Source organism: Cryptomeria japonica, chromosome 11 (genome assembly GCF_030272615.1).
Source record: "Cryptomeria japonica chromosome 11, Sugi_1.0, whole genome shotgun sequence".
Taxonomy (NCBI): Eukaryota; Viridiplantae; Streptophyta; class Pinopsida; order Cupressales; family Cupressaceae; genus Cryptomeria; species Cryptomeria japonica.
The window spans coordinates 416,690,682-416,702,620 of record NC_081415.1 but is presented as its reverse complement, the minus strand read 5'-3'; positions in this window follow the sequence as shown (position 1 = coordinate 416,702,620).

The following is an 11,939-nucleotide window of genomic DNA, read 5'->3' as shown; positions in this document are numbered from 1 at the left end:
GAACATGCAGAGAGGCTGATGGAACTATCCGAAAGTAGTTCTGAAGATGAAGCTAACATGGAAGCCATGATTGCTGAAGTGAATAAGCTGAATGATTCAAACTCTAATCTGAGAAAGGAGTTGGAAGGACTGACTATTCGGTTTAGTCAAAAGCTTGAGAACCAGAGAAAAGCTGAAGATCTGGTAAAGGACAGAGATCATGAGATCTCCAAGCTGAAACATGAGATTAGTGAACTAACTGCTCGCCTTCATGAGAGCAAAATGGAAAAAGAAGACATGCAAGGAGAACTGAACATTGCCATCTTAGAAAATGCAAGTCTAATGGAGACAAACACTGCTATTTCCAAAGAACTCTTTGAGTCAAAGGAAATACTTGCTAAGTTTGGCAAAAGTACTGTCAAGCTAGAGCAAAAGCTTGAGTCATCTAGACCGGCAAAGAATACCAATGGTCTTGGTTTTTCTAGACATGAGGAAGGAGAATCCTTAGGAACAAATGCTGAAGCATCAAAGAAGCAACTGACACTCAAAGGAAAAGGTAAGCAAAAATTCAAACTTGTTTGCTTTAACTGTCTTAAACAAGGACACACTGCCAATGTATGTAGGAGCAAAGCCTACAATAATTTTCCTTATTTTATCAACAATGTACCTAGATCCAATAAGTTCAATGGTCATTGTTATGCATGCAACAAGTTTGGGCACAGAGCATTTGAATGCAGGTCTGTAATGGATAACACTAGAAGATATCCTCAGAGGACCCAAGGAATTGGTCCTGAACCTTTTATGAATCGGAACCACAACCGGTTTAATGTCTTCAATCATCAGTTAAGAAGCGGTGGCCATCAAGCGACAACCGGATGGAGAGAAAGTTGTATGATCTATCATGGTCATGGTCACACTTCTGCAACATGCAGAAGGAAGAATGGAAACATGTACAATGGACCTTGGAGAGCACCTGGACTTGTTTGCTATCACTGCAACAAATCGGGTCACATTGCAAGATTCTGCAGAAGCAGAAAAAGTATATCTGATGATATACCAGTCACTCAGGAAGAAGAAATAGATGTTGAAAAAGTTCAAGGAGACATGAAGAAAACATGGAAGAAGAAACCAATATTGTCAGAAGAGGAACTGGTTTCTGCACCTAGTGTGGAAATATCGGAACCGGCAAACTAAGCCTTAAAGGCTTAGGGGGAGCAAACGGCGAAATGCTTTCGAACCCTTGGTTGACACCGGTAAAAGTCCTTAACCGGTATGCGATACCTGTTGCTTGGAAGAAGACCAAAAATAGTAAAAAGGAAAATTAGGGTTTACGCCCTAATAGAGGAGCATTAATGACGGTAGGTGAGAGACATGTATAAATGCATTCTTCAAATCATTTCTCACTATTTGTTTTCGAGTGAAGAAAAGTTTTCAAGTGCAGAGCGAAGAAAAGGCGATTTGAGCTTAGATTTCAAGAAATTGGATAACCTTGAAAGAGATTCAAATCTAGTTTGCAAGCGGTAGTGGAGAACTCAAAGCGGTGATTTGGCATCCGACAGAGAGTGAAGTGAAGCAGAATCAAGAAGCCCTAAATTCACGTTTGAAAGGTATTTTTCGTGTTCTTGAAATACTCTTCAATGGCTTCCGCATCTCATACCAGTTCAAGTACATCCATTGAGTCAGAAAGTTTCATTCAGAGGAAGTCCAAGTATAATGCTTTATCACAAGTTCCAGCTGGAGTCATAGTCGAAGAAGGAATTTCCGATTATATTGATTGCAAAATAGAAGACCTAGGGTCTTTAGCCATTCATACTCAGTTAGGTCTATTGGACAAAAGGATCAAACCGGAATTTAGTGTCATAGAGAAGAAGAAATTCCACAACGCAATATATTTCCTGGAAGACTTCACAGAGGATCACATCAGGATCATCTTGAGCAGAGTCCATGGTGACAAGATGTACTTGGAGAGGACGCATGATATCATGCCTCAGGCAATTCTTGCAGTCACCGGTTTCTGCAACACAAGGGAAGTGCCAACCTTGAGAAAAGTGAGCAAAACAGAAATGACCAAGCTCACCGGTTCAACAAGTGATTCACGGGGTATGAGGGTCAATCCTATCAAGGATGATCTGGTGAAATATGCTTGCATGGTGATAGGCTACAGAACATTCTCAGCCAGCAGGATTAATTCTGTATTTGCTGCAGCGGTAAATGCCGCTTACCGAATGATAAAAGAGGATGCATCTTTTGACTTATGCACCAGCATGCAGAGGCAACTCTTGCTAAATCTTAAGGCAATCAAGCAGGACAACTCATTGAGGTTTAAGTTTGGACAACTACTGGTAGGGTTGTTCTTTTATTTCCAAGGCTACTTTCCAGGTGTAGGAGATGTCCAGTGGTCACCTGACCAACTAGTAACCAAGCAGATAAAGGAAAATGTGCAAGCCATTGGAATCGGCTACCCTGAGGTATTGAACAAATATTTTGATGAGTTCAGAAGAAAGATGAGTCAGAGGGTAAGAATCTTAGGTGACATAGTGAAGAAATATGAAGATGACATCTGTTTCACTATTCAGGTGGACAAATGTCTAATGGAGGCTATTGAGCCTAGAATGGAGGAAGTGGAGCCTATGGGCTATGAGGTCATGTTTGACATGCTGGAAGGGTATGCTTCAACCCTTATTGCCTCGCCTCTTGATCCAAAGGCTAAGAGGACCGAAACCTACTTGGAGAGGATTGCACCGGTTGAAGAACCATCAGTGAAGAAGGGAAAAGAACCGATAGCTAAGAAAGCTAAGGTAGTGCCTGCAGCATCGGCACCAGCTACCATTGCAACTCCAAGAGTGACCAAGCAGTCACCGGCAAAGAAGAAACCGGAGGTAACACCGGAAAAAGTCTTTGAAAGAAAGAGGAAGACTAAGGCAAATGAATCAGACTCTGAAGAAACCGAGTTTGATGAACAGCCAAAGAAGGCTATACAGACAAAGAAGATGAAGAAGAATGAACCGGCAACATCCGCACCGGTAAATATAGATATCTCCTCTTACAAACCTTTAACACATTGTCAAAGAACAATAAAAAATATTAGGAGAAAGTTACTTCATGATTTAATAGATTATTATGATGAATTCAATAGTGAGGAAAAAGATGAAGTACTACAGGAAATCATTCTTTATTTATGTAAAAATGGCCGGTCACCATCAGAGATTAAATCTCAGACACCGGATTCATTATTTAAAGCATTGGATAATAAATGGTGCATTGCCATTGAAAAGGAACAGGAGATTGGGGAGAAAGTTTTTGCACAGTACTTCCCCGAACTCTCAAATTCAGAATTGTTTGATGCCCTGGATCAAAATAAAGGTCTCTTCTTCACAAGGAGAAGAAGACTCTGGTTGTTGGAGGGGAGAGTTCATGATGTTGAAAAAGATACACATCAGCATATGGCCCATGCTATTAGCTCTCACAAAGCACGAATGGCCAACCTCCAAGCGGAAAAGGAACCGGTTATTTCCAAATCGGATGAGGTCTTTGATGAGGAAGGAACTTGGTGGAAGAACCAATCAGCACCATCGATGTCGATGCCCTGGATGTAGAAGATGTCACTCAGGACATACCTTATGAGGGAACATAACAAGGATAACATGCCGATCAGGGTGGTGAACAAGCTGAGGACACACAGCAAGTGGCAAAGGAACAGGAAGAGAAAAAGAAGAAGGATGAAGATGAGAAACAGAAGAAAGAGGAAGAGAAGAGAAAAGAGGAAGAGGAGAAACGAAAAGATGAAGAAAAGAAGAAGCAAGAAGATGACAGGAAAAAGAAAGAAAAAGAGGATTAGGAAGAAAAGAGAAAGAAGAAAGAAGAGGAGAAGAAAAAGAAGGAAGAGGAAGAAAAGAAAAAGAAGGAAACGGAAGAGAAGAAGAAGAAGGAAGAGGAAGAATAGAAAAAGAAGGAAGTGGAAGAGAAGAAGAAGAAGGAAGAGGAAGAACAAAAGAAGAAGGAAGAGGAAGCACAGAAGAAGAAGGAAGAAGAAGCAAAGAAGAAGGAAGAAGAAGCAAAGAAGAAGGCAGAAGCAGAGCAGAAGTAGAAAGAAGAAGAAGACAAGAAGAAGATGGAAGAGGAAGAGAAGAAAAAGAGAGAAGAAAAAGAGAAGGAAGAGAAGGAGAGGAAAAAGAAGGAAGAAGCAGACAAGACAATCAAAGCAATGAAGAGCACACAGATGGAAACTCCTAAGGCAACTGGTAGCCAAGCCAAACCGGCTGCTATCTCGAGCCCCATTGATCTCCAATCTGCAAGTGAGTCTGAGCTTATGCAGAGCATCAAGGTTGCCCAAGAGTGCCTTGAAGGCATTCGCAGGAAAAGAGAACAAGATATTATTCAAGCGGTTGTAGACACACTTACCAGTTTAATCCCTAGTACTAATCTTCCTGACACTGAATCATCACTAGCACAACTCAAACTTCTGTGTACTGTAGTGGATGATCAGGTGCAGAGTCTAGAGGAAGCAGCATAGGCCAATGTAAAGAAAGAGCACCAAAAGGCTCTTAATGTTGCTCTAGTGAAGAAGTTGAATGAGCTTAGGACTGAACTGCTAAAGGATCAAAAGGACATAAGGAATGCTTTGGATGAGGGAAACTTGCTACTCAGCAAAATCTGTCAACCTCATCTGTTCTATGTTGATGTGCTAGCTAAGAAGCAACAGCTTCAAACGGACTTACAGTCCTACTTGGGTACATTCAAGACTCCTTATGACTCCTTTGCAGCATATGGGCAAACCGTTCACCAGTTCCAGATCCAGTCAGCCAAGATGGAGCAAGAGATCAGCACACGGTCTAGGGATTTGTAGGAGCTTCAATTGGTATTACTCCCACGACTGTAAATTCTTCAGAAGTGTTATCTGAACCTGGATGTCCTGACAGTCACACAAGAATTGAGCACAATAGATGCCATGGAGGAACAAGTATCCTAGATGCAGACAGAGAAGGAACTGGCAACCTCCCTACTTGAGTCCTGGTCCCTATCCATGAAACAATTTTTGCAGGACTATAAAGCGGTTTTTGACAAGTATTATTCATTATTGTCATAAACTCTTTTATATATATATGGAAACAGGTTTTTCAGCGGTACTTTGTCATTGTTGGCAAAGGGGGAGAAGTATATCTGGTTTTTGTTTTTAAAATTTTAAAATTTTGATATATCAGGGGAGAAGTATATCTGGTTTTTGTTATGAAATTTTGATATATGTTATATGCTCTGTTGATTATGCTCTGAATGCAAAATTTCTATACACTCTGTTGATTAAGGGATAGTGTATATGCTTAGGGGGAGCAATTTTGTTAATGGCAAGTTTTTGTTGTAAAACACTTAGATGTCAAAATTTTATTTTCCTAAGTGTTGCTATCAATGCCAAAGGGGGAGATTGTTGGCATTTTTGTTGTTTATGTTGTGATTGTCATTGATGGACACACACTTGTATTGAGATCCCCTTTATATGTATGAGCTCATGGTCAACCGACATTTGTTCCAACCGGTATGTTGTATACTAGTCTCTAGACTAGTGATTTTGCAAAATGTGTTTCCCGGTCTTAAGCGGCATGTCGACCCCAAGCGGTACGAGGGAGCAAAGCGGCACAACACATTCTTACCAGTCTTCATTTTTGTCAAACCGGCAACTGGTATTTTGTATGAACCAGTATTACTCTATGATGAGTAACCAACCGACATTTTGTGATGAGTTACCAATCCACCGATTGTTTGATGGTGTTGACACATTGACGGTGCTTTTTGTGTCGTGTTACTAAGTATGTCTAGATTCATTGAACCTAGGAAATTGTAATGTAATCCTATTGGACCGACATGACATCAAATTCCTTTAAAAGGACATCATGTCTAGGGTTTTAAGTTGTTGCTGAAAGGGTTAATGTTGAGCTAGGGTTTGAGGTGGAAGTTGAGTTGTTGTGAGAATGATCTTATCTGAGAAGATCAAGTTGTAACTGTGTGAGAGAGAGAAAAGACTGAAGTAATGCTGGAATGCATTAGCTGTGAGCAATACTGGATCTAACCAAGCAGTCTGTGCTATTAGATAGATCAAACACTTGTTGATTACTCACATCTTTGACAAGTCTATAGCCCTTAACCGGGTAGGCCTCAAATCCTTTGTAAAATCCTCTAACAAGGTGGTTCACACATGTGAATCTAAAATCCTCTAACAAGGTAGTCTTCGGACTTATCTGCTAACATAGATTGAGATTCCTAACAGGATCTGTTCTGGTGAAGAACATTGTAAGACCTTAACCGGTCTAGTTTCTATTCTGCAGATAGTGACTTGTGAGTTCCATCTCACCGTGGTTTTTCCCAGTTGGGTTTCCACGTCAAATATCTTGTGTTATGGTTGTATTTCTTTTGTGGGTGAATTCTTTATTTGCATTTTGGTTTGCATGTGTGGTAACCAGTTTGAATGTTAGACTGCTTTACCGGTTTATCTTTAGACTGTGTAAGTGTTTTAGTGCAGTAGTTTTTGTCATACTAATTCACCCCCTCCCCCCCCCCCCCCTCTTAGTATTCATCAGATAGATGATATGACACAACTACATTATGCTAGTGTTGTTGGGAGCTTAATGTATGTTATGGTTTGTACTAGATTAGAAATAACCCAAGTAGTGGGATCTTGGGCCTATTCATGGCTAATCCTAGAAAAGTACATTGGGATGGAGCAAGGTCTTCAAATATTTGTAAGATACCTCTTAAGTACTTCATTTTTATTATGATAGTTCTATAAGGGAATGAAACTCAATACTATTCATGGATTTTTGGATTTAGGTTGGGTTGGGGATGTTGATAAGAGAATGAAAGTATAGAGTTTTATCGCACTTTGACCAACAAGAGTTTCATATAAAACTGTTTCACTTGAAATAAGTCCGAGGAAAAGAAAATTCACCTAAAACTATGTGGACCCTACATAATAGAAAGAGTTCCAATAAAAAAAATTTGGTTGGAAACATGAACTTGATATAAGTGTGAAATAAAAACTGAAATGGATATCAAGTTATATAGAACGTTTTGATTGAAACCATTTCAACCAAAAGGGTTTTCAAATAAAACTATCTAGTTGGTAGCCCATTTGCTAGCCTAACCCCTCTTTGGGGTAAATTCATAAAAAAATTAAAGTTCAGCTCCAAATTTCTCCAAGTAATAATATTTTCATGTATATCCAAAAAACACCATTTGGTAGAGCTTAGAGCCTAAAATCCAACCATTTTTTAATACTTTAATCACATCTTTTATTAATTTTTCTATATTAATTTTTGTAATCCCTGTGTTATTACCAATAATAAATTTACGATTAAACTTGTAGTTGTAACCCTTTATGGTTATATTAAGTTATTCATAGCCTTTGCAATCTGAAGCTTGAATTTATTTGTAATGTCATTATCATATGATTAATTAAAAAAATTAAAAATAAAAATATATCCTTTTTAAAAAATATGGTGCACTAGATGAGAGAATCATCTCCAAAAGAGAAGAGTTCCCTGTATATGATTAATGGTTTATAAAAAAGGTTACATACCATCAAAGATTTTGATTTGGTGAATTTGGGATTTTTAGCTTGGTCCAAACCAAGTGAGGCCACAATCAAGGGACCTCATCCTTGGCATGAATGCACAATAGTCCAAACCCATGAGTATAATAGCGCAATAGGGGAATAGAGCTTGTAAGCACACCAACCCAACAAGGGTATAGAGCATAGGCATGAATTACTACTAAGTCACCTCCCATGAACACCAACAATATCAACATTTAGGATCAAACCCATGAACACGATTGATCAACGAAGGCACAAGCTTGCAATCACAATGGCCCAATCGGATTTTGAACCTTGGTGGCTAGTGTTGGTTCCCAAAACCACAGATTGGAAATCCGAGAGCTTTACGAAATCTCTTACTGATTCCTCAATCAGCCTTGGCCAACAAACAGGAATGGTCGACGACCAAATTACTCTACACTTTAGGCTCCACTAGACCTAGGTGGGTATACCCCAATCTCCAAAGCATAAAGAGATTTCTTTATAGTGAATTTAAACTATTTAATCTAGCTGTTTATAGGACTGGCAAACACTTTCCTGCAACCATGCTTTATTGATATGCTTTTAACTTGTTTTAATTTGAAGATTTGAGTATAATTGAATATGAATAAAAGTTGTAACAGAATACTGTTGGAACTAAGAGTAGTTATGAAAGAACAAGGCAAGTAAAAACTAGTAAAATATTTCTCTAGTGAGGAATTTGTGCAAACTCAATCTATTCACAAAAAACTAGAAACAGACTAGTGCCTTATATGACAGTTTACATGTCATTTAATAGACAGATACTTGTAATCTTTGGAGACAGTGTGAAGAAACAAACTATCACTGCAATATCCACAATGTATGCTATGAGAATAACAAAAACAATTCTTCTATCTCTATACCAACAGATGATAAAACATTGCAACAAATCTTCTTTAGATTTATATGAAAGATTTTAAATCATCAATATCATATGACATGAAACGATATGAGGATGAAAGCAACGAACCTTGTATATTGATTTCTGGGAACAATTGGTGTTCAAAAACTGTAGACTCACAGATACTTCGTGATTACACTTGTTTGCACAAAATATATTTCATTTCTACGGACTTACCTTACATAACACTATAAATTCCAATAGACAATCTGAAAAGATCCTAATCTTACTTCCGTTCTATCCCCTCCATAATACAAAATAACTCTCTATTCATACATGACTCAAATGATATAAATGAAAGGACACACCCTTTCATTTGTACAAATGAAGACTAACAAAATTCCTAACTATCCCTCTTAACTGCTATAACTAAAACACATGACAATAACATAGATTAGCCTTTTCCATCCAGCCGCTGACCACATTTCTGGATGTGCTGAAGATATTTTTCCTCTTTATAGGTAGTAGTGTTGAAGATAATATCTCTGACCGCTATCTCTGTTGTAACAAAACCTTCAACCTGCTCCCATGTTTCATTCATGTCCAACACATCCACACGGGCAACACTAAGGGCTGAATTGAGTAGAGACCTGCATTTGGTAATCCATTGGTGCTTGTCCTTCATGACCCTTGCATCATCAACTACATCTGGAAATCCATGATTGACAATCCCTTTACATTCCTCATACTCGGTATTTAATTATGTTGTGAATTCTTGATGAGTGTCAATTAGCCTTTTGACTTTATTTATCCTTTTGTCACCCAGTGTCTGATTCTGCAGTAACATGTTTAACCTATTAAGGATCCTTTGGTGTGCTAATGCGTTATCCATAGTTTTTTGGTAAACAGTCCAAAATTCTTCCAATACCTTCTGTAGATTTTCAAATCATTTTGTCAATAAGATACATGTCGTGTTTGTCCTTATGCTTTGTATTCTTTCCTTCAATTTTTTGTTTTCCTTGTAGAGCTCTTCACACTTCTTTTTCAATTTGGATTTGTCTGCTATCTGGGGTACAGGATGTCCCCTACGCCTCAAAAGTTCTTCATACAACGATTTATACTTTCCTACTTCTTTCATCAACATCTTCATCTGTGCTTTGTTTAATTTTGAGATATCAACTCCTATATCTACCGTGACCATGGGATCAACCTCTCCAACCTTCAACTTCAACATGTATCCAAAAGCCTTGTCCACATCTATGCTCTTTGGCCCTTTATTTGGGGGATAAAGAGCCCACAACCACATAGGCTCATCATCTGGATCATATCTTGACCTAATGAATATGTCATTCACGCCCTGAATGTCCAATTTGAAATCCTTCTTCTCTAAATGTAACAGGCTATCAAAAATGAAAGATGCACTAAGACCCCAACCTGGAAACAACATAATCCCTACCTCTACAAGAAGCTACCTTCCCCTTTGTGGCGTCATGCTTTCCACTTCTGCATCAATATCCTCCTTCAGTTTCCTAAGCATCTCTGCCTCATTCTCTGGTGTAATGTCAGACATTGCTTCTCTTAGCCTTTTCCCCTTGAAGTGCTAAAAGAAGGACTTGAATTCCTTTGACTTGATGAACTCATCATCAGACACAAAAGAGGTATGCTCCTCTAGCCTAACATCCACATCCACATTTATCCTTGCAATAGTTATGTCCTATGCTTCAGGTTCTTCCTCCCTTTCAAGCCTCCTAAATCTTGAAATAACTTTATTTTCTCCTGATTCGCTCTCTGCCTCTTCTTCCTCTCCTATCTCCTGCAACCGTTGCTTCTTCTCATCCAGTTTCCATTCTCAACTTTGGACTATTTGCATAGCCTCCTCAGACTCTTTGTTCCTAAAGATATCCTAGGCTTCTACATACTCATGAAAGTAATCACCCAGATTTTGCTTTTTCCTACCCTGGTAGATATAGCCCTCAGGGTCATAGTTCTTCCAACCTGTGTGCTCATAGAGGTTGTAGTCTTCTATCAACCTCTTGTCAATGATCTCATATGCCTTTGTGGAGACAATAGTGAAATCGCTGAAATGTAAGGTCCCATGCAAGAAAACTTGCTTGTGAGCACCCCCAAAATGCATTGCATTTGAGACACTCATCTGCCTTACAATCTCCAGGTAAGCGATCCTATCAGGTGTAGGCTTTAGCAACACATAAGGAGCTTGTTCAAACCCGAAAACCCTAACATAGGTGAAGTCCTGGCACACATACCAGTCACCCCAATTGTGGTTTACTCTGGTATCCCCACGTTCATGGGGTCTAAGGAATATTTTGATTTCCTTCGAAAAAGACCCATCAAAAGACACTCCAAAAGCTCTGAATAAAGGCTGCACAAAACACTCTTCAAACTTGATATAATGGGATCTCATGAAACGTGAATCTCACAATGACCACCATAACTGTACAGGCTGCTCCTCTCCATCTTTACCAGGAATATTCAACTTTAGTTCCTCAGGCCACATTCCCCTGAGTCGTCCATAAAACAAGACCACATGCATCAACAAAGAGTAAAACTTAAAAGATTTATCAGGGTTATTTTGAAGGCTCAAGAAACCCTCATGTATTTTCTTAACAACATAAGTAGCATAGTCGAATTGCCTCGGCTCATGCATCTGTGTGTCGGCAGCAAGGACCAAAGGTCCTATCCGGGCTACATCTAGTACTTCAACTCCTCCCACCTGACCTCCTGCCATATAGGTATACTGCATATACTGCTTGAAGATATTGATATCAAATGGGGGCCCGTCCTCTTCTGTCAATTTTCCCTTTTCAACCTTATGAATGGCCAAATTCCATCCATTGTACAAGGTGTCCATGTTTGTATACTCTTCTTCTAGCTTCTTAAAAGACAAAAGAACATTAGATTCAAAACCTAGACCAAAAACCTCCTGGATGGTGGCTACTGAGATATGGATGAAAGCATCACCATTTGGTAACTGGATACATCTTTTTGCAGCATTGTAAGCCTTAGCCAATGTTTTCATTAATTGGACATTTACAAAGACTTTAGGGACTACAAGCTTACCCAATCCAGTCGTCCATTGGTTTGAAATTGGGGCTGGCTTATTTCTCCTTGTATAATGATATAAGAATAATTCGTGACCTCTAATCCTGGTCCATACATCACCAATTTCTTTGAACTCATCCTCTAGTTGGTCACGGATGGGTAGGTTAACTTTTGATCTTCGAGATTTGGCTCCTGGTGAGATCATTTGATCGATCATATCCTGATTCATCTTTCGTTTCAATGCACCTTCTCCCCCTTTAGACCTCTTAGAAATGCTTTCAGAAACTTCTGTGACCTTCCTCTTTCCCTTAAATTAGAACCCTCCATATTTGAATCTCTCAAGCTTTCTGCAGTTTGATTCTCTGTAGTTTAATTTTGCTTCAATCTCTTTGTTAGCTTCAAATTGTTATGCAAAATTCTTGTACCGACTCTTCATATATGGATTTGACGGATTAA